The sequence below is a fragment of the Malaya genurostris genome, chromosome 2 (genome assembly GCF_030247185.1).
Source record: "Malaya genurostris strain Urasoe2022 chromosome 2, Malgen_1.1, whole genome shotgun sequence".
In the NCBI taxonomy this organism is placed as follows: domain Eukaryota; kingdom Metazoa; phylum Arthropoda; class Insecta; order Diptera; family Culicidae; genus Malaya; species Malaya genurostris.
In genome coordinates this window covers 326,694,795-326,717,971 of record NC_080571.1, presented here as the reverse complement: position 1 = coordinate 326,717,971, position 23,177 = coordinate 326,694,795, and the positions used below count along the sequence as shown (strand labels likewise).

Here is a 23,177-nt window from a genome sequence, read left to right as displayed (position 1 = left end):
ATTAGGCCACAGAATACTTTTTTGTTGTTGTCGCTCATTTGAATCACGATGTAAAAATTTAAAATTATTGTAGTCTATACCTAAAAAATGTAACTAGTATCGATCGATTTTTACGAACTAATATTCGAAGATTGTATGGTGCATTTGAATTGGTGTTGCAAAATCATGCACTCCTGTTACTTCTGTGTATGATATTCAAGCTAAATAGGGTAATATTAATCAGCGGCATAGCACGCACAAAGACTGGACATGTTTTTCTTATTATATTTTTATTATTATTCATCGCAGCATGTATTAGCTGTTTTTTTTTATGATATTACTCCACCACGACGGTATTGCTGAATAAATTTCAAACACATCATGACGCATGAAATTTCTATGCGACCGACGAAATAAATTCATCCAACGAGCCCAAAATTATTGATATCGGATAATTCATATCCGATAAAATTGAGTGATAATCAGCTTTGACGTTTACGTCATTTAAACCGTATTTATATCACCGGAGTGACAGCCATTTGAACTTCAAACCTGTTTAATGAACACAGAGTAGCATTAAAACGAGCCTAACTTTGTTGAAATGTTGATTCCGAATCAGACAGTGATACTGATAACGATGAAGGCATATTTGAATTCTAAATAAAACCAAAATCTTATCAAAAATAATTTGTTCCAAAATTCATTATAATATCTACAATAAATATGTGATATGAAAAGATAATAAGGAGTGTATCGATAAGTAGTTAGCAACATTCAAACAGTTATTACTCTGAAATGGCTTATTTTTTGCAGCGTGTTTTGCGGTGACATGTTTGTTTACATGTCAAAAATAGCTGCGCAATCGATTGGTTTCGGTACGGTTTATCGTTTCAATGATGAGTCGAATTGATCCGGAAACGCGAAAGAAAATTCTGCACACTTGGTGCTCAGAAAGTGGTGTCGCGTACAACGAAATTGCAAAACGGGTGAAAGTGCACCAGTGAAAGTGTCAAAAATATTATCGAGAAGTTCGGTAAAACCCTTTCCATGAAGGATTTGCCCCGATCCGGTAGGAAAACGGGTTCCAGCCAGCCCGGCCGGGACTTAAAAGTGGTTGAGTACATCAGGAAAAATCCATCGGCGTCGACGCGGGATTTGGCCAAACAGTTCAACACCAGCATCGGGATGATTCAACGGATCAAAGTTCGGAACTCCCTGAAAACGTACAAGAAACAGAAGGTGCCGAAAAAGTCCCTGTTACAACAATTTCAGGCCAAAACAAGAGCGCGAAACTGCATAACCGGATTCTACAGAATAAAGAGGGATGCATCCTGATCGACGACGAAACCTGCGCCAAGGAAGACTCTCGAGTGCTGCCCGGACAAGTTTGGGCAGAAGGTGTTGGTCTGGCAAGCAATTTTTACCTGTGGTTTGCGGTCGTCGATTTTCTTCACGAAGGGCACAGTTAACGCCAAGGTTTACGAGGAAGAATGTTTGAAGAAGAGAATGCTGCCACTGTACAGAAAGGCTCCTTTTCTCTTCTGACCGGATTTGGCTTCTGCCCACTACACCAACTCCGTTCTATAGTGGTTGTCAAAAAATAATGTACAATTCGTGGAAAAGGACATCAACCCACCGAACAGCCCGGATCATCGGCCAATTGAAAGGTATTGGGCAATTGTCAAGCGGCACTTTCGGAAGGAAGGTACAGTGTCCCAAAACATGCAGGAGTTCAAAAAAACTGGACAGCTGCCACCAGGAAAGTCATAAAAATAACTGTGCAGAATTAAATGAAGAATGTCAAGTCCAAAGTCAGTGAAATGCATAAAAATGTAATTTTTCTACATTATATCGAAAACTGATATCAAAATGTTTTTTTTTCGCTTTTTTAACTACTTTTCGATACACTCCTTACTGACTATTTTTATTTACTGTGAATCAAAAAATTTGTTTATTTCTACCCCTGGATTGAACATCGATTGTGATAATATTATAATTCTCATGATATATAAATTTAAAATGATGAGAAATCACTCTACTTGGAATAGTTTTGAGCATTCTGAACATAGGGCTATCTTTTTGTTTATTTTTTATATCTTTATAAACAGATTTTGATTGAAGGCGCATGAAAAACAGTTAAGTAAAATTGAATTCCGCTCGACAGTTTCAAAATCGTTGTGAAATTTGTACCTTGTATCAAGTTTGTGATTTAAAGTGCTCTTCTGCCTTTTTATTGATGATAGAAAAGTATTCTAGATTCATTCGATGCTTATAATGTCGATGGTGACTAAGTTTCAACTAGTTTACTTGAAAACAAGTTATTTTCAAGTTATGAAAAAATAAGTTATTTAAGTATGGCATTACAACGTAACGAAAACTTGTTTTTAGCCGACCTAACAACTAGTAGAAATTACGCTTTTTGAGTTATGCAAGTGGTTAGATGTTAGTAAGAATCACTCAATTATCTTTCGCCTTCCGGGTCAGAAAGACTTCCCGATCATATTTGCGCCCAGGTGGGCTGCGTGGAAGACATCAACATATCCGTCGCCGCAGAGCAATTAAACCTAATCTAGAAAATGATTATTATAAATATCATCAAAGTGTATTTCATCGTTATTCAGATAAAACATAATTTTTGAACCGGACTACAATTGAATTAACCTATTCCTTTTTAGCTCATTCCCTTTTATAAACGAGTCGCTAGTTGAAACTCGAGTAAAAACGTTCGGGATTGTCGTTTCCTCGGAGAAGAGACTATGGTGAAAGCCATGAGTTCCACTTTCAATTCATGTGGGAAAAGCCGTGCTCTGTACGTTGATCCGAATTACTGTTGGTTTGTGTTGCCCGCTCGACTGAAATCATTCCACACGTTCGAATCCATCGAAGGAGCTAGCATGCACTGTGAGACACACCCCTTCGGCATCTGCTCCCAAGAAGATCCACAAGGATATCGAAATGCAGCCCGTTTACGCCTCACCGGAGCGGAGCCGAACAATGGAGAGTGACAGTAAAGAAGTTCAAGGAAAACTGTTTTTGCTATCCAAACGAGTTCTGCCTGATGGATGTGGGACATGAATGCCGCGCAATTGAATTGCGAAACAGTTTAGTTTATGGAGGAAAATAAATCGTTTGCAAGAGGAAAGCTGCTTTCAGATGGAATCGAAAAACGAGAGCTGCGAATTGGAACAAGTAACGTGAAAAGAGTGCGAATGATTGTGCAGTATTGTGTTGATAATGCTCAACATTCAGAAGCAGGAGAGATTCGAATTACGGGCATTTGAATAATCTACGTTGCTACGGGGCTGTTGGGTTGAGTCAAAACCAGTTGCCACAGCTTTATTCTATACACTTAAGATGAAACTCAAGAAGCAAGCGCAAGATCTATACAAAGGATTCCGAGCCCTACCCGATACGTGTTACACATGTGAAAAATTTTATGTTTTTAAACGGAAGCCGTACTATCGGAACACAAAGATCTACATCAAAGTTCAAAGGTGCTCAAAGTACCCAGTTACCATGTAGCTAAAACATTCCAGCACCAATCGTTTACATGCACACAAAAAGCTACCGACAGATGCTTCGACTGCATGAAGCTGGATGCTGGGTGATGCCAGGGTGCGGTGGAAATTCCTGCCTTCAATTTCACGGCAAACACAAACATCATTACGCTTGGCCGGGCATGACCTATCTCGAACCGCTCGCCACGGAAACCATTCCACCTGGCGCAGACTGCCTGTGTTCGTCTAACCAACAACGCCTGGTCGGGCTCGGTACAACAGGGAAAACTAAACAAATCTCCCCATTCGGAACCTATTTACCGGTTCATACGTCTGCCTGGCCTGTTCCTGGTGAACCCGGAATTTACGAACAGCACCGATATGACACACACAGAAGGAAAGAGGTTATGAAACTCAGTATCAGGTGCTGTATTATTAATACTTTTAACCAGGAATCAGAATAGTCTGTGAGGGGGCCCAGAGTCAACGAGGATAATCTCACCTTTCGACTGAACAAGTCTGCGACACGTTCCTCGCCGAACACACACACACACACACTGATGTATTTGTGTAGAAACATTTTCTATACTGGGAATAGCTGTCCGCATACAATATTCCGGGATGACTGGCTGCTTATTGAAACTAGTACCTCAAACCCAATGTCAATGGTTATGCTCGAGACGGCAAAAGAGAGGGAACGAAGAGGGGGATTGCAATTTGCATTATGCAACCTCGATACGTGGTTCATTATGATGCATTGGACCGGTGACAGTGTGACTGTATTTTATGTATTCACACGCTTGCATTGAATGACATTTTCAAAAGAGTTGACGGTACGGTAAAAAGCGGCCCTTACACGAGACAATATTATTGTCAATACAAGGAGTATTGACAATACTTTTGATCGTGTAATGGAAACTTCATTGGATTGACGAAAATATTGTCGAAAAATCAAAACTGCTCATCAATCCGATAATACTTTCTCCCCAGAGAAGAAACTTTCAAATATGTGCAATGAACTCTTCTCTCAATGTTTCAATGTTCAGTTGCAATATTTGAAGCTTTAAACGCTTGATTTGTTCGAAAAATGCGGACTCAAATTACCAAGTCAATTGGATTGACGGTATTGACAATACTTTGGATTGACAATAATATTGTCACGTGTAAGGGCCGCTAAAGAGTCAAATTTTATAATCTGGTGCTTTCTACACCACTGACATTTTCGAACCCGCAGGTTTACAGTGTGTGGGTGCTCCGACAGCTAGCAATGGTTTTCAAAGTTGAAAGTCTTGAAACGCATTTTGGAGCACAAATTTATCGCTTAATCCAATGAACACCTCCCTCTCTCTCTCCGTTTCGAGTCACCAGTCAGCAACTCACCACATTCCCGAGTGTCACCAAGGGTTTATGGTCCATCTCTTCTTCATCGCCCTCTACCGAGAATCGAGAACAACTGGATCGAAAACATCCGCAGCAGACAGCAGCGACCGGCACGTTGTCCTCGTGTCGAATAAAGTTGTTCCAAGTAGTTATCTATTTCTGGCGTCGTCATCACTCTTTAATTCCTCACCACTCGGTCGTTTAGTCCATAGACACTAGGAAATTATCCACTTGAGTCAGAGCTATATAAATGGCACACGACGGCGGTTAGGGATAAAGTATTTTCCCGGATTCCACGGCCGAATGGCGATGGACCGGACATTCTGACGGCGAAGGCTAACGAAGAAGTATTCATAGGGGGGCTTTTGAAACTATTTTATTCCGCTTCAATCTGACGGTTAGTAAGGTCTTGGGAGAATTTATTGGCGCATCAACTGAAGTGGTACGACGATAGAACCCGAAAGAGGATTTGTATCGTTTTGTTGTGCTACTGGCAAGTGCTGGAAACGTTTGTCGCTGAAAAGTTTTAGGGACAGTGGTTGTTGAGTTTAATTCACGTTTAAATACAAGGGATTAGTTTCAATTATAGCCATTTTCAGTGAATGGTGTTTCAGAAAATTGGTCTTATGTTTGAGGGCAAAATTATTCAGTAGATAAGCAAAAAGCATGCATGTTGCTTTTTCAGGGAGGTATTTAATGGAAACATTAAAAAAACTACAATTTTTAGAAGCTGTCTTAGTTTTCATATCGTCTAATGATTACTCTATGTTTGAGAATTGTTTTGTTGAATTGTGGTTTAGATTCAATTTCGAAATTGAATTCAAGCACATAGTTCAAAATGATGTAACAAATCGTTTCATCGCAAAATTATGTGAGTTATTTTTTGATTTTTTGATTGATACCTGGACATTTGTAAAAGTAACGCAGTATTGAATACATCTGTGATTGTGCGTGTCCTCGACTTTGTACAATTTTCAAAATGGAATTGAATTTACAACAACGGGTTTGCATAAAATTTTGCGTTAAAAACGGTTTCTATGGTGCGACGACATTGCAACAATTGCAGAAGAGTGTTTCGTCAACGATATTCTGAAAAAAGCAGTCGTTTATCAGTGGCACGAACGTTTCAAAAGTGTCCGGGAGTGGCCACGTCATTTTCAGTCGGAAAAGAAGGCAATGCTCACAGTTTTCATTGATTACAAGGGTGTTGTGTATCATGAATTCCTTCCACAAGGCCAGACCTTCCACAAGAAGTATTACTTGGGCGTTATGAAACATTTGCGTGAAGCAATTCACCGAAAAAGACCAGATGTGGGGGTAAACAATTCGTGCATCATCTCGATAACGTGCCGTTAACATACACAATGCCATCGTTATCCGTGAACATTTGAATAAAAACGAAACGAATACTATTCAGCAACCACTGAATTCACCTGATTTGGCTCCCTGTGACTTTTTCTATTCGGTCGACTCAAGAAACCGTTCCGTGGAATGCATTTCAGCACCCGAGATGAGATTATGGAAAATTTGCAGATGGTTCTGATGGTCATATCGAAAACTGGAATGTAAATATTTCGAGGATTGAATCAAATGCAGGCATAAGTGTGTTGCATTCTATGGGAAGTACTTTGAAGGGGATAATATCGATTTTGAACAATCTTGTAATTTTAATTCTTTTGAATAAATTCCGGGAACTTTCTGATCAAGGTAGCAAAATGTGACGTTTCTTAATTTACAAAAAGTAACGCTTCGTAACGCTTGTTACTTACAAAATAGAACGCTTCGTAACGTCTAAAACTTGCTAACAAATAATGCATCGTAAAGCTTGTAAAATACAAACAAGTACCGCATGTAACGCTTCGTAACGTCAAGAGCTAATAAAAAGTAACGCATGTAACGTTTCGTAAAGCTTATAGCTCACAAAAAAATAACGCTTGTAACTTACAAACGAGTAACGCTCATAACGCTTCGTAACGTTATAACTCGCAAAAAAGTAATTTATATGATGCTTCGTAAAACCTATAACTTACGAAACAGTAACGTTTTTAACGCTTCTTCACGCCTGTAATTTACTAAGAAGTTAAGCATGTAACTCTTCGTAACGTCTATAACTTACAAAAAAATACCGCATGTAACGCTTAGTGACACCTATAACTCACAAAAGAGTAACGCATGTAACGTTTATGATTCACAAAAAAGTAACGCATGTAACATTTTGTAACGCCTACAACTTTAAGAAAATATAACCCATATGACGCATCGTAACACCTATGTCTAAAAGAAAATATACGCGTGTAACGCTTTAAACTTACAAAAAAAACGCTTCGTTACGCCTATAACTTACTAAACAGTAACGCATGTAACGCTTCGTAACGTCGTAGCTCACAAAAAAGTAACGCTTCGTAATGTCAATAACTTACTAAACAGTAACGCATGTAACGTTTCGTAACGTCTATAACTTTCAAAAAAGTAACTCGTGTAACGCTTCGTAACACCTAGTATTTACAAAAAAGTGACACATATAACGGTTCTTAACGCCTGTAATTTATTAAAAGTAACGTTTCGTAATGCTCCTTAATGCCTATAACATACTAAAAAGTAACGTATGCAACGTTTCGTAACGCCTATGTTTCACGCAAAATAACGCATGAAACGCTCTGTAATGCCTATAACTTAATAAACAGTAACGTTTGTAATGTTTAGTAACGACTATAACTCACAAAAACAGTAACGCATATAAAACCTATAGCTTACAAAAATGTAACACATGTAACGTTTCGTAACACCTATGACTAACAAAAAAGTAACGCATGTAATGATTTAAACTTACAAAAAAGTATCGTGCGTAACGTCTACAGCTTACTAAAAAGTAACGCATGTAACGCTGCGTTACGTCGTAACTCACAAATTAGTAACGCTTCGTAATGCCTACAACTTACAAAAAAGTAACGCCATGTAGCGCTCCGTAGCATATAGAACTTTCAAAAAAGTAACGCATGTAACATTTCGTAACGTCTATGACTTCCAAAAAAGTAACGCATGTAACACTTTGTAACGCCTAGGAATTATAAAAAAGTAACGCATGTAACGGTTCGTAGCGTTTGTAATTTATTAAAATTTACTTTTCGTTATGCTCCTTAATGTCTATGACTATGCCTAAAAAATAACGCCAGTAGACATTACGCTATGTTTCACACAAAAATAACGCATAATAATAACTTGAGACACAGTAACGTTTGTAACGCTTCGTAACGCCTGTAGATTATTAGGGTGTAACGCATGTAACCCTTTAAACTTACAAAGCAGTAACGTTCCATAACGCATATAAATTACTAAAAAGTAAAGCAAGTGACGCTCCTAACGTCTATAACTTTTAAAAAGTAACGCATGTAACGTTTCGTAACGCTCCTTAACGCCTATAACTTGAGAAACAGTAACGTTTGTAACGCTTACTAGGAAGTAACGCATGTAACTTTTCGTAACGTCTATAGCTTTCAAAAAGTAACGCATGTAACGCTTGTCACTTACAAACGAGTAACACTTGTAACGCTTCGTAACGTTATAACTCGCAAAAAAAGTAATGTATATGATACTTCGTAAAACATATAACTTACGAAACAGTAACGTTTGTAACGCATATGACTCTTCGTAACGTCTATAACTTACAAAAAAGTACCGCATGTAACGCTTAGTGGCACCTATAACTCACAAAAGAGTAACGCATGTAACGCTTCGTAACGCTTATGATTCACAAAAAAGTAACGCATGTAACGTTTTGTAACGCCTACAACTTTAAGAAAATATAACTCATGTAATGCTTCGTAACACCTATAATTTCGAAAAATGTAACACATGTAAAGCATCGTTACCTCTACGACTAACAAAAAAGTAACGCATGTAACGATTTAAACTTACAAAAAGTGTCGTTCCGTAACGCCTACAGCTTACTAAAAAGCAACACATGTAACGCTTCGTTATATCGTAACTCACAAAAAAGTATCGCTTCGTAATGCCTATAACTTACAAAAAAGTAACGCGTATAACGGTTCGTAGCGTTTGTAATTTTTTTAAAGTTACGTTTCGTAATGCCTATGACTATGGCTAAAAAATAACGTTTGTAACGCTTCGTAACACCTGCAGCTTATTAGTAAGTAACCTGTAACCTTTTAAACTAACAAAAAATTAACGTTCCGTAACACCTATAACTTACTAAAAAGTAAAGCAAGTGACGCTTCTAACGTCTATAACTTCAAAATGTAACACATGTAACGTTTCGTAACGTCTATAACTTCCAAAAAATGTAATGTATATGATGCTTCGTAAAATCTATTACTTTCTTCGCAGTATCGTTTGTAACGCTTATTAACGCCTGTATCTTACTAAGAAGTAACTCACGCATGTAATGTTTGATAACGTCTACAGCTTACAAAAGAGTAACGCATGTAACGCTTCGTAACGCCTATGATTCACAAAAATTAAAGTATGTAACATTTTGTAACGCCTACAACCTAAAAAAATGTAACGCATGTAGCGCTTCGTAGCGCATATAATTTACAAAAATGTAACACATCGTAACACTTATGACTAACAAAAAAGTAACGCATGTAAGGATTTAAACTTACAAAAAAGTGTCATTCCGTAACACCTATAGCTTACTAAAAAGTAACGTATGTAACGCTTCGTTACGTCGTAACTCACAAAAAAGTAACGCTTCGTAATGCCTATAACTTACAAAAGGGTAACGCACATGTAATGCTCCGTAGCGTATATAACTTTCAAAAAAGAAACGTATATAACGTTTCGTTACTTCTAAAACTTCCAAAAAAGTAACGCGTTTAACGGTTTGTAACGTTTGTAATTTATTAAAACTTACGTTTCGTAATGCTCCTTAATGCCTATGACTATGCTTAAAAAATAATGCTAGTAGACATTACGCTAAGTTTCACAAAAAAATTCGTAACGCCTATAACTCAAAAATGTAACGTGTGTAACGCTTCGTAACGCCTTTAACTTGAGAAACAATAACGTTTGTAACGCTTCGTAACGCCTGTAACTTGTTAGGAAGTAACACATGTTACCCTTTAAACTTACAAAAAGTAACGTTTCGTAACGCCTATAACTTCCAAAAATGGAACGCGTGTAACGCTTCGTAACGCGTATAACTCACAAAAAAGTAACGCCTAACGCGTAACGCCTATTACTGCTATAACTGCTTAAATCCTATAACTTTCTTAAAAGTAACGCGTCGTAGCTCGTTCACCACAAGAATTTAACTCTTGTAACGGTTTTTAACATTCATAATTTCCACAAAATAACTCATATGATTAGTAACTCTCAATTTAGGAAAATTACCGTATGTAACGCTTACAGAATCATAGCACTAGGTGAGTTAAAAGGTTTTCAAATATTCTTAAAAATATCAAGAACTCTTAACCGGAGTCTTCCGGAACGGTCAAGTTACCGGGATGTTATAGCATCTGAACCAACTGTTCCGGACATTTCTCAGTAGTGCTTTGCGCTTTGATCTACATACAAGTTATTTCCACAATTTGCTGACCAACTGCGTGTAATGGAACTGAGTGTGGTCTTCATTCGAATGGAAGGGAAATCTCTTCTGCATTTTATTCATAGATATGTATTTGATTTTATGTTTCATCCTTTCATAGTATAGTGCTATTAATTCAATGACTTTTCTATTGGAATCTACACAATTTTAATAATAATGATTTACTAATGAACAGAAATAATGAGGCAACGTCTAATGGAAGATAACAAGAACTAGAAGAAGATTAAATCTTCGACACGGCATCATGAATTGAGAATTATGCGTAATTAGGTTACATTCGTTTTTGCCAGCTCAATGATATTCCGTTTTAATACCGATCAATAGCATTATGAGTGCTCTCGTTACTCTCGTAACCCAATTTCCATCTGTTGAGGATTACACTTATTCGATAATCAAAACATCAGAAGGATTCTGCTACGAATTTCACCGCTCAGTGGAGCACGAAACAAACAATCGCACCCGGTTCGTTTCTTTGTTTTCCTTTGCTGTATCTACTTTGTATCAGTTTGTGTTAGTACGTGGGTACTTACGTTTGCCTGTGTACCCGATAAAAAATAGATAACAAATAATATAGCAGGGTAAATTTGTGATACTATGCGGTATTGGAAGTAATCACCCATTTGACAAGTATCAACGAGTCATTCAGTAATAGCCGTTCAACCGAGAAGGTTGTGTATAGAAGCGTACAGTTTAATAACGCTGGTTGGTTTACACGCGTTAAATACGACAACGGTTGAACTACAGGTAGAAACCTGTTGGCAGCAGCCGTTAAAACGTATAGTCGTGCTGCATAAGAGAGCCCTAGTGCTGGGCCAAGCTGGTGAAGGAAACAACAAAGGGCGTTTCCCAAACTCTACCCAGGCTGCAATATACAGCCACAAGTGCTGAGCAGGAGAGTGCAAAGGCACATCGAAGAGGAAGAGTGCAAAGGCACATAGAAGCAGGAGAGTGCAAAGGCACACCGGTGCGAAGGCACTTCGGTGCAGAAGCATATCGGTGCGAAGCACAAGGAAGAAGGAGACAAGACAACTCGGTCTTTCCACTGCCATACAACACGCAGGTATACACCGGTGACCTGCGCTGGTTACAGCTGGCGAAGACGAAAGCAAATCGGAATTCGAGTGGTGCTGGATGTCAGGTAGCAGTAGCATCACATCCAACAATCAGCATCCAACAAGAACATCTAGAGCAACGAGGATCTACACGGCAGTGCAACGGAGATAGACAACAATTTCAAGGTAGAAGTTTTTTCTTTTCCTTTTGATTGAGTACTGTGTAGTGTTGGTTTCAAATTTTATTTAAAGTTTAGTTAAAAATTTTAATGTAATGGATGAATCCATGGACGTAAATCCTAGCATGAATCCGATACCCCCACGAACGAAAAAATATCAGGAGAGCTCTTCTGGGCCTTGGCTAGTCTTTTTTAGACGTATATCAAAGCCATTAAACATTTTTCAAATTAATAAAGGTTTGACATCACGATACTCTTCAATCAAAGAGATCATAAAAGTAAATAACGATAAAATTCGTGTTGTGGTAAATAATTTGAAACACGCGAATGATATTGTCTCTTCGGAACATTTCAATAAAGAGTATAAAGTTTACATACCCTCCAAAGATGTCGAAATTGACGGTGTTGTTACCGAAGCGAGTCTTTCGGTAGATGATTTACTCAAGCATGGTGTTGGTCGTTTCAAGAACTCTATGCTTGAGGGTGTGAAAATACTGGAGTGCAAACAACTGTACTCAGTAGTTTATGAAGAGGGAAAAAAAGTTTATCGCCCATCAGACTCTTTTCGAGTGACATTTGCCGGATCTGCGTTGCCGTCCCATGTCTATGTCGATAAAATTCGCCTCCCTGTTCGGCTTTTTGTTCCAAATGTAATGAATTGTACGAACTGCAAAAAATTCGGACACACAGCTACTTACTGTAGCAATAAACCAAAATGTATTAAGTGTGAAGGACCTCATAAAGATAATGATTGCAACAAGGAAATTGAAAAATGTATTTATTGTGGGGAAAGTCCTCATGAGGATATTTCAGTATGCACTGCATTTAAAGTGCACAAAGACAAAATTAAGCTTTCTTTAAAAGCACGGTCTAAGCGCACATATGCAGAAATGCTTAAAACGGTCATTGATGTCCCCCCTTTGGAAACCGAAAACGGGTTTTCAAATCTAGAGGAAACAGAGGACTCTGACTCTGACGAAAATAGTGAAGGTAATTCGTTTATCACTACCCAAGGGTCAGTTAAGAGAAAGAAGTCTTCTTCCAAATTACCAAAAAAGACACCTAAAGTTTCATCTTCAAAAAAAGATCCCCGTGTTAAACAAAAAAAGTCAAAACCAAAGACTGTGCCTCCTGGTTTGTCAAATTCACAAACCAATCCAGGATCTAGCACAGAAAAAGGTAATAATCCTGTGGGCTCCATTTCACAGCCACCAACAGGATTACTGAAGTTTTCGGAAATTGTTGAATGGATTTTCTCAGCATTCAATATATCTGAACCCTTAAAGACCCTCATAATGGCATTCCTTCCAATAGCTAGAAATTTTTTGAAGCAGTTATCAGCTCAATGGCCAATTGTCTCAGGTTTTGTATCTTTTGATGGATAATTTATCACCCGCCGCAAATGATACAATCACTGTCCTGCAGTGGAATTGTCGAAGCATCATGCCAAAACTTGATTCATTTAAAATTTTATTGCATAGTCAAAAATGTGATGTATTTGCTTTATGCGAAACATGGCTTACTTCAAACATAGCTTTAAATTTTAATGATTTTAACATTATACGTCTCGATAGAGACTCTCCGTATGGTGGAGTGCTTTTGGGAATTAAGAAATGCTATTCCTTTTATAGATTAAACATCCCTTCAACTTCTAGTATAGAAGTTATTGCTTGCCAAATAAACATTAAAGGCAAAGATATTTGCATAGCTTCGGTTTATATTCCTCCAAAAGCACAAGTTGGACAGCGACAGCTTAATGAAATGGTTGAAGCCCTTCCTGCTCCACGATTGATTCTGGGGGATTTAAATTCGCACGGAATGATGTGGGGTTCCGTTTACAATGATAGCAGATCATCTTTAATACAAAACATTTGTGACAATTTTAGCATGACGGTATTAAATATGGGTAGCATGACACGGATCCCAAGACCTCCTGCACGCCCAAGTGCATTAGATCTATCTCTTTGCTCAACATCAATTCGACTAGATTGCACCTGGAAAATATTGCCTGATTTACACGGTAGCGATCATTTACCAATCATCATCTCAATTAGCTGTAACAAATGTATTGCTAATTCAGCTAGTATTCCATATGATTTGACAAAAAATATCGACTGGATTAAATACCAAAGTAGAATCTCTAGTATTTTGAATTCAATGGAAGAGCTCCCCCCACTTGAAGAATATGACTTCCTCATTTGTTCGATTCTGGAGGCAGCAGAACAATCCCAAACTAAACGCTTTCCTGGGCCAACGACTAACAGAAGGCCTCCCAACCCTTGGTTGGACAAAGAGTGCTCAGATGCTAAGCACGCGAAACAAAATGCTTTCAAGACGTTTTTAAAACGAGGAGAAGGAACTCCTCAGAATTTTGAAAATTTCTTGACTTTAGAAACCAAGTACAAGAGCATACTTCGGGCCAAGAAATGTAGCTATTGGAGACATTTTGTCGAAGGTTTGTCAAGAGAAACCTCAATGAGCACTCTTTGGAATACGACCAGACGAATGAGGAATCGTAACGTGGGCAATGAGAGTGATGAATACTCGAACCGATGGATATTTGACTTTGCTAGGAAAGTTTGCCCAGATTCTGTTCCTACGCAGAGCATTATACGGGAATTTCCTCCAAATAATGGTTTTATTAATAACCCATTTTCAATGATGGAATTTTCTATAGCACTCTTGTCTTGTAACAATAACGCCCCTGGGTTGGACAGAATTAAATTCAACTTGGTGAAGAATCTGCCCGACCTCACAAAAAGACGTTTGTTGGAATTGTTCAACAAGTTTCTTGAGCAAAATATTGTTCCACCTGACTGGAGACAAGTGAAAGTTATCGCCATTCAAAAGCCGGGGAAACCAGCTTCCAATCACAACTCATATAGACCCATTGCGATGTTGTCCTGCATCAGAAAATTGTTCGAAAAAATTATTCTACGACGTCTCGACACTTGGGTCGAGACGAACGGTTTGTTGTCAGATACTCAGTTTGGCTTCCGTAGAAATAAAGGGACGAATGATTGCCTTGCATTACTTTCGTCTGACATCCAAATTGCCTTCGCTCAAAAGCAACAAATGGCATCTGTATTTTTAGACATTAAAGAAGCATTTGATTCAGTTTCCATTGATGTTCTTTCAGACAAGCTCCACCAACATGGACTTCCAGCGGTTATAAATAATTATTTGCACAACCTTTTGTCAGAGAAGTGCATGTATTTTTCACATGGCGATTTGGCAACATTCAGAATTAGCTACATGGGTCTCCCGCAAGGCTCATGCCTCAGTCCGCTCCTCTATAATTTTTACGTGAATGACATTGACAGCTGTCTAGTAACCCCATGTACACTAAGACAATTGGCAGATGATGGCGTGGTTTCAGTTACTGGGCCCAAAGCTATTGATCTGCATAAACCATTGCAAGATACCTTAGATAACTTGTCCGTTTGGGCTGTTCATCTTGGTATCGAATTCTCTGCGGAGAAAACAGAGTTAGTCGTCTTTTCAAGAAAGCATGATCCCGCGCAGCTTCAGCTCCATATGATGGGAAGAATGATCCAACAGGTTTTAACTTTTAAATACCTCGGGGTGTGGTTCGATTCCAAATGCACGTGGGGAGGACACATTAGGTATCTGATAACGAAATGCCAACAAAGAGTAAATTTTCTTCGAACAATAACAGGATCTTGGTGGGGTTCTCATCCGCAAGATCTAATAAAATTGTATCAAACAACGATACTTTCAGTGATGGAATATGGATGCGTTTGTTTTCGTTCCGCTGCAAACTCTCATATTATCAAACTTGAGCGAATTCAGTACCGTTGTTTGCGAATTGCCTTAGGCTGCATGCATTCGACACATACAATGAGTCTTGAAGTTCTGGCGGGAGTTCTTCCATTAAAAGATCGATTTTGGGAGCTTTCATCACGCCTGCTAATAAGATGTGAGGTGCTGAATCCCATGGTAATTAATAATTTCGAACGACTAGTCGAGCTTCGATCTCAAACAAAATTTATGACAGTATATTTTAACCATATGTCACAGGAAATCAACCCTTCAAGATATATTCCTATCCGTGTCAGCATCCTAAGTGCCCCTGACTCAACTTTATTTTTCGATACATCCATGCAGCGTGAAGTGCGTGGAATCCCGGATCATCTACGCTCGACGGAAATCCCAAAAATATTTTCAAGTAAGTTCAGGCATATTGACTCTGAGAAAATGTTTTATACGGACGGATCGCGAATTGAAGAAGCGACAGGGTTTGGTATGTTCAACAATAATGTTTCGGCCTCATTTAGGCTTCAAGAACCTGCATCTGTTTATATAGCAGAGCTAGCAGTAGTTCATTATAGTTTGAGTGTAATCGTCACATTATCTCCAAACCATTATTTCCTCTTCACAGATAGTCTGAGTGCAATTGAAGCCATTCGCTCAAACGCTGCTGGCAAAAATGAACCGTTTTTCCTGGGCAAAATAAAACAGTGCCTGAACGACATATTGAACAATAATTATCTAATCACTATAGTCTGGGTCCCGGCTCATTGCTCCATTCCTGGCAATGAAAGAGCCGATATTTTAGCCAAACGTGGTGCTATTGAGGGTGAAATTTATGAGCGACCGATTGCTTTCAACGAATTCTATAGCTCGTCTCGCCAAAGAACACTTGCCAGCTTGCAAGCATCTTGGGATAGAGATGATCTGGGTCGGTGGATGCACTCAATTATTCCGAAAATATCGACAAAGGCATGGTTCAGGGGACTGGATGTGAGTAGGGATTTCATTCGTGTGATGTCCAGACTCATGTCCAATCACTACACGTTAGATGCACATCTCCTTCGAATTGGGCTCTCCGAGACTAATCATTGTGCTTGCGGAGAAGGTTATCGGGATATTGATCATGTCGTTTGGACATGCGTGGAGTATCGTGATGTCAGATCTCAACTAATAAATTCTTTGCGTACCCAAGGTAGACTATCCAATGTCCCAGTTCGAGACATTCTTGCTTGTCGTGACCTTTCATACATGAAACTTATTTATCATTTCATAAAGAAAATTGGAGTTTCAATTTAATAAAGGCCCCTTTTAAGACTTAGTTCTGATCCCAGCTGCGTCCATGAGTTCAACCAATAGCTAAATTAGAATAAAAATTATGTAATGACACAAACAAACTCGAAACAGTTTATGAAATTATCAACAAAATGTCTGAAAATAACAGCTTATTTTATAATTTATAGAAGTTAATCGTTTGGTTCAAATAATATTTCCGAGTAGATTTCATAATTAATGACGAGTTACCTAAGATGATATTTAAGCTATAAGAGAATATGTTTTAATAAATTCAAAACGTTGTGACTATGTTAGAATTAAATTAGGATAAGAATATTATGTAGAAGTGATGCTACGGCGAAGAAACACTTATGTAAACTGCCTTAAGAAATAAACGTATTCATGGAAAAAAAAAAACAAAGTATCAACGAGAGAATTTATTTCGGCCGTTTTTTGTTATGGCTTCCCAGTCGGGTAGTTTCCAGGATGAAATCAATGTTTCTAAATAGCACCGACAATTTGAAAAGATCCTTTTCCTTTGCCGAACCAGTGCCACACTGGAAAGGATAGTGGATGTTTTTCCGCACTGGTTACCCACTACAGTAAGCCAGTCAATTCAAAGTTAAAATAAAAGGAAAAAGTTCACAGAAACTGGTAAACATGCTTTTACTCTGTGTCGACCGTTTACTTTGTTGTGTAGCTTGCTTTCAGTTAACTTCCCTCCTATCCGAGTTCGCGCAAATTGAAAACTGGAAGGAACAGGGCACCATTCTTGCGAAAGAGCGTTCATTCGAGGGAAAATTTTTAGAAGAATTTATACCGATCCCATCCGGCACATGAGAAAATGGAATAATACCGGTTCTGGATATGTTTGATTCCGAAGCATGTATGCTGCACGTCTGTTTTCCTCTGTCAGAATCACTTGCCTTAAATGATTGAATTCCACTCGGTGCATAAAAACTACGTCTTCTGAACACGAAATATTGAAATGCTGTGCTAAAATTCTACTCCATTTGGTTGAGTGGGAAGAAACAATATTTTCCAACACGTAACGGTTATCCGTAAGAATAGCTGATAAGTTCCGATTGCTCCGATAATCCGGCTCAGCAAAGTAACGCTACTCGGAGATAATACTTCACAACCGACAAATTGTACGAACATGCCCATTGCTGCCTACTGCGGATATAGTCATTATAGCAGAATTTCCTCCAATCACAGAAACACTGGAGAACGTGGTTCAATAAACCAAACAAAAAAAAAGCATTACAACCACTTCGGGAAATAAGTAATAAAAAAATCTCGGTCGAACGTGATATTTGTCACTTTTTGCGACAGGTCACATCCGGGGCCGGCGTTTTTTTTTTGTTGTTTGAGAGACAGCAGAAAATTAAGTTATTTTTTATGGCGACGTGACTTTTTATGTTTTTTTGTTTTGGTGGTGAAAAAGTCTAGTATGTTTCGTTTAAAGAAAAGCTGCGATATCACTTTGACTGTTTGCACTCACAGCAACGTTCATGAAAATGAATTTAAAGGTGCATGCATTTGTATTTTCACAATCGATGAGTATGACAATTTTTAATTGTTTTTTTTTCGTAAACCGGTTTCATTGCGAATGTGAAGCCTTAAATAAACATAACGAGCACGATGCTTAACATTTTAACCTCGACTCATCAGTATGCAACAGTTGACAAACGAGGAGTTCTAAAAATTTAATTCGACTTTATGATGGCAAAAACATTTGAAATGGCATTATGCTTCTTTCATCGAAAACATTGCATTGATTTACTTGATTTTTTTCAACGACTACTAATTAGTTGAAATCAAAGTAAAGAATGAATTTCATTTGGTACAATAGTCCTTGAGGCATTATTCAATTAAAATTTGGCAGGGGCGGCTGCATTATATATGCTTTTAAAGATGTCGCATTCACTTCAATAATATTTTTTCTGATTTATCAAATATTTAATGTTAAACCAAACACAAAGGGGGTAGCCGAGTTTCCATATAAAAACTGCCCCCAAACAAAACAAAAATATACGATATCGTCGCCACGCACCATTATTCGAGTGGGAAGATATTATATTTCAAAGCCTTTCCCTCTCATACATTTTGTTTCGACGGATTTACTGTCAGTCCGATCTCAGTTTGATTAATCCATCTTTATGAGCTTAAGCCGTTTGACTTTAACTGTCTTGTTAAGCAATTTCACGAACATTTTACCTTAAAACTGATAGTTTTTTAGATTTCGTTTGGTTTCGAATTTTCCTTGATTTTGCGCTTGGTATCTAGGAATACTTTTTTCTACAAAAGAACTATAATTTAATCGTCCTTCAGAATTGTTACTTAACATAGTTTTTATTTGATTTGAATCCAATAAACGTAAAATAAATGTAAAAGAACTTATCAGCTCATGAATAAAAACTTTAAACCGTATATTTAAACCTAAATAATTTTTCCAATTCATTAGTTCTGATGAAAATTCTTTCTTAAGCCCTGAGCATAAGTTGTAGATGAAAACGCATGGTATTTAGTTCTAACGGCATGTGATATATGATTTTAGAACTAAATACCATGCGTCTCCATCGGATGATAACAATTTGATGGAGACGCATGCTTTTCCGAATGATTTATTTTTTAAAGTCTGATATTATACCACATTTTTTTAAATCCTGTAAAATAAAGGGTAATGTACTCATAAATGATTTATTTTTAATGTAAAATCTAGAGTGGTACCAAAATCGTAAGTGCGATTAAAAAAATAGAAAATTTTGAACATTTTTTTCACACGAAATACATTTTGGAAAATTCTGAAAAAAATCAGAAAGGTTTCCCATAATTCTTAAAATATTCCTGATTTTTTTCAATTTTTTTGCTAAAGAGGTTTTTGAAAAATTTAAATAAAATGAAAATCAAAAGAATCACCCTAATTTCACCAATATGGCAGTTAAAGGGTTAAAATTTTGTGAAAATTATCCTTAATATAAACCCTTTCAAAAGGCGTATATCAATTTTTGTTTTGTTTGGTAGCAGTTTTTATATGGAAACCCTTTCGTTCATATTTGAAACGAAAAGCGAAAATCGGCAGACTTTTGTTTTACGAATGTCACGGGCGTTTTCCAATTAACCCGTATCCGTCCTTCCAAAATTGTTACACAACGGTTCTAATGTATAAATTTTATACATGCCTTCGGAATTGAATTCACACTAAAAACAACAGAATAACATTTTTTATTCAAACTGTAACAATATTTGTTTTTCTTTTCTACTCATGTAGGATAAGATACAGATGATTGACTAAGAGGAGCAAAACACACAAATTTATCACATTACCGATACATATGTGCCTGTGAATGTTCCGCTTTTGTTGATTTTGTGAAAATAGAGAATGAGCCTAAAATGTTAGTGGAAATATTTATTACCTTTTTCTAAATTTTTATTTTGAACTGGAGGTTTGTATCCATTCGATACAACGGACCGATTCGGCTTAATAACTACCGACGAAGACCTCAAGAAAGAAAAAAACTAGCGTTCAATGATAACTGTGCTTTTGGTCGAAATAGTTAAACTAGACTTGGTCGTAATGTACTTCCAACAGGACGGTGTCACATGCCACACGGCACGCGAAACCATGCACCTATTTAGAATTGAATGTTGGCCCAATTTACAGTGATATCACTTTAAATAAAAATTGGTAAAAAACCTTAAATATTTGATAACAGACTGTTCAATTACAATCTGTATGTTCAGATCACAAATTATTGTCGTGAGTACGACTTATTTTACTATGGGGCGCCTTTTCAAAATTAGCCATATGGAAGAATGGGCAGAACTTAATCGTGAATATCTCGACTTGTATTAGTGGCAGCAACATAATTCTTTCACTATTTCATCAAAAATATGATCAGGAATTTAGGATAATATTTTGAACAGTGCGAGATAACCAAAAACAACTCAAAAATTAGGTTTTCTGAAATTTTTGAAACAACGCGGAAAACTCTTTCCTTTTGCTTGGGTTTTTCGCGCAAGGACGACGATTTTGAGGTAGTCAGGTACATATCTTCAACTGAACGTTATAAAAGGGGAACCGTGGTCGAAAATCGATCATTTCTTCTTGTGCTTTGGATGGAAGCAGATGTCAGGGCGAGAAAACGCATTCAAGCAGCGGCATCGGAGAGCGCACCTTTTGCGTGGTTGATAAAAGAAACGCACAGGTCGTCGTTCTCATTTGCCTTCCGGTCGTCAAGGCGAGAAGACGCATTAAACCAGTTTCGGAAAGTAGGGAAGAAAAACTCTGAAAATAGAATTTTATTCGATTTCTCTGCGATGCTTGAACCGATTTCCACAAATCTTGATTTTAATTAAAGCTCATGTTATCTTTGAAGCTACTGTGAAATTTCATCCGGATCCGACCTGCGGTTCCGCAGTTGCAGGGCGATGAGTGTCAATTACGTACGTGATGGTACGGCGGAAGAAGAAAACACAAAACAAACGATGCGTGTTTTGATCTATTTCGTACACGCTATAAATAAAACGAAACGGTTGCGGATGTCTGCTACTGGTGTGTGATATTGGTAAAAGACGGTGCTGCACTTGATAAAAATTTTAGCTATTTTATGATAAGTGCGACCGAGAGAATAAAAGAATGTAAGACCGAGGTAAAATAAATGATACGAAAAATAAAATAAAAGAATGTCAATGAATCGAAGTTTTTTTTTGAAAAAATATGCAATTTCACAGCCGGTTGTGCAGTAATACCGTGACAGTGGTGTAGTGATGTCAAAAGCAATAATAATAATAATAATTCTACTACATGTCTTATGCTGCTAATTCATGCTTTTTTAGCTTGACTTACATATGCAAAAGTAACAGAAACGCAGGTTCGCTTCGTTTTTTAGATTTCGTTTAATTGGTTCAATTGAAATAGAGCATGAGATAGTAAGTAGAGGTTTATCTAGGTTCAAAACTGTTCCAATTTGGAGGTCATATTTGTTGCTGACAATCGAATCAATTTCGGCTATTCCGGTAATCTGAATTCGGTTTCGGAAGAATTGGAAATGGTGATTAAAAACTGCAATAATGATCTCACTCACTTTTCTTTAAGATTTCCAAATCGATTTTCACAAACTTATAGGTTCGAAGGAAAAGTCTTACAGTTTCATACAGAATTCCTAAATTTATTGTGGATACTACGTCCGGTTCCAGAACTACAGGGTAAACAGGATTTGTAGAGTTTGTTAGATTAAGTCCGAACTTCAATGAACAGTTGTTTTTGTGAATTCCTCAGTCATATTTATGATGTTATGAGTAATATTAGAAAGGCATCATTACACCACTAGGTGGATTAAAACAGGTTTTTTTTGCACTTATAACCCTGGAAATTCCGGAACCGGAAGTGGGATTAGAAAACAATTAAGGAACTTTGTGTGGGACTACAAGACCTTTCAATTGAATGTAAGCTTAACGCTATAAAAATAATTGCTTGCATACAAAACTTGAACACAAGCTTGGCGAAGAGAAGCTTAAATACTGAAATTCGTATCGCAAGTATGTACGATGATATAATCGCATACATTTGGGATATTGGTGTAATTTCGTCGGCAATAAAACAAACAATGTTCGGTGTTGGTTCCTAATCAAGATCAATCTAAGCAGACTCTCGTGCAATTGCGGATTCAAAAGTGTGACGATTGATTGAACTGTTTGATTGTAGATCATTAGAAATTTTGGTTGCCTTGTTCCACATCAATGGTTCGAACAATCCCATGGGGCTGATCCTTGTAGTTTTTTTTGTGACAAAGTCTACATATCCAGAAAGTTTCATTCAAATCCTAGAGAGTGTAGCCAACTGCGGATGCGTTTTGGCGCGAAATTCATCTATACCGACTATTTCCTGTTCCACACAAGACGTGATCAGAGAAAAGATTTTCAAAAATTAGTCATCATCGTGAGCATTATGACATGTTCAGTTTATCCTTTGTCTATTTATCCATTCCGACACCGGCCACACGTTCGAATGAAGATGAACTAAATCAGACAACTTGGTTTCAAATACTCTTGTCTGTTTTGAAGAAATACAACTAAACTTGAACTTAATTTCTGACGTAAATAAATAGACTTCATTTTCAACAGCCCTACTATGCCTTTTAATTTCATGCGTCGAGTGAAACGGAAAAACAAAATAAATATCTCTTCTCCATTCTTAGTCATCGTTGTGATCTTTCCACATGCAAATTAAATTCCGAACACTAGCCTCGAGATAATGACGGATAGTACGGAACTGTCTGTCAGTGAAAAAGTGACAATGATTTTCTCTCTGATTATGGGTTTTCGCTGCCTATGCCAGCCAGCCAGACAGTAAATTTTCTGCTCAACTTCCGCCGTAAAGCAACTCCCATCCGGGACCAGATGGTGGCAGTTCATCTTTTTTTTTTACTAAGCTTCTACTCATAAATTTTCCCTCGGTAATATAATTCCGGTA

The 23,177-nt window shown here is 37.6% G+C and overlaps 1 protein-coding gene across 9 annotated transcripts in view; it reads right to left on the bottom strand.

Annotated features, from left to right (window-relative positions):
* Nucleotides 1-23,177, bottom strand: part of LOC131431442 (uncharacterized) — a 400,265-nt gene that overhangs the window by 209,290 nt on the left and 167,798 nt on the right. The gene's annotated exons all lie outside the window — the stretch shown is intronic.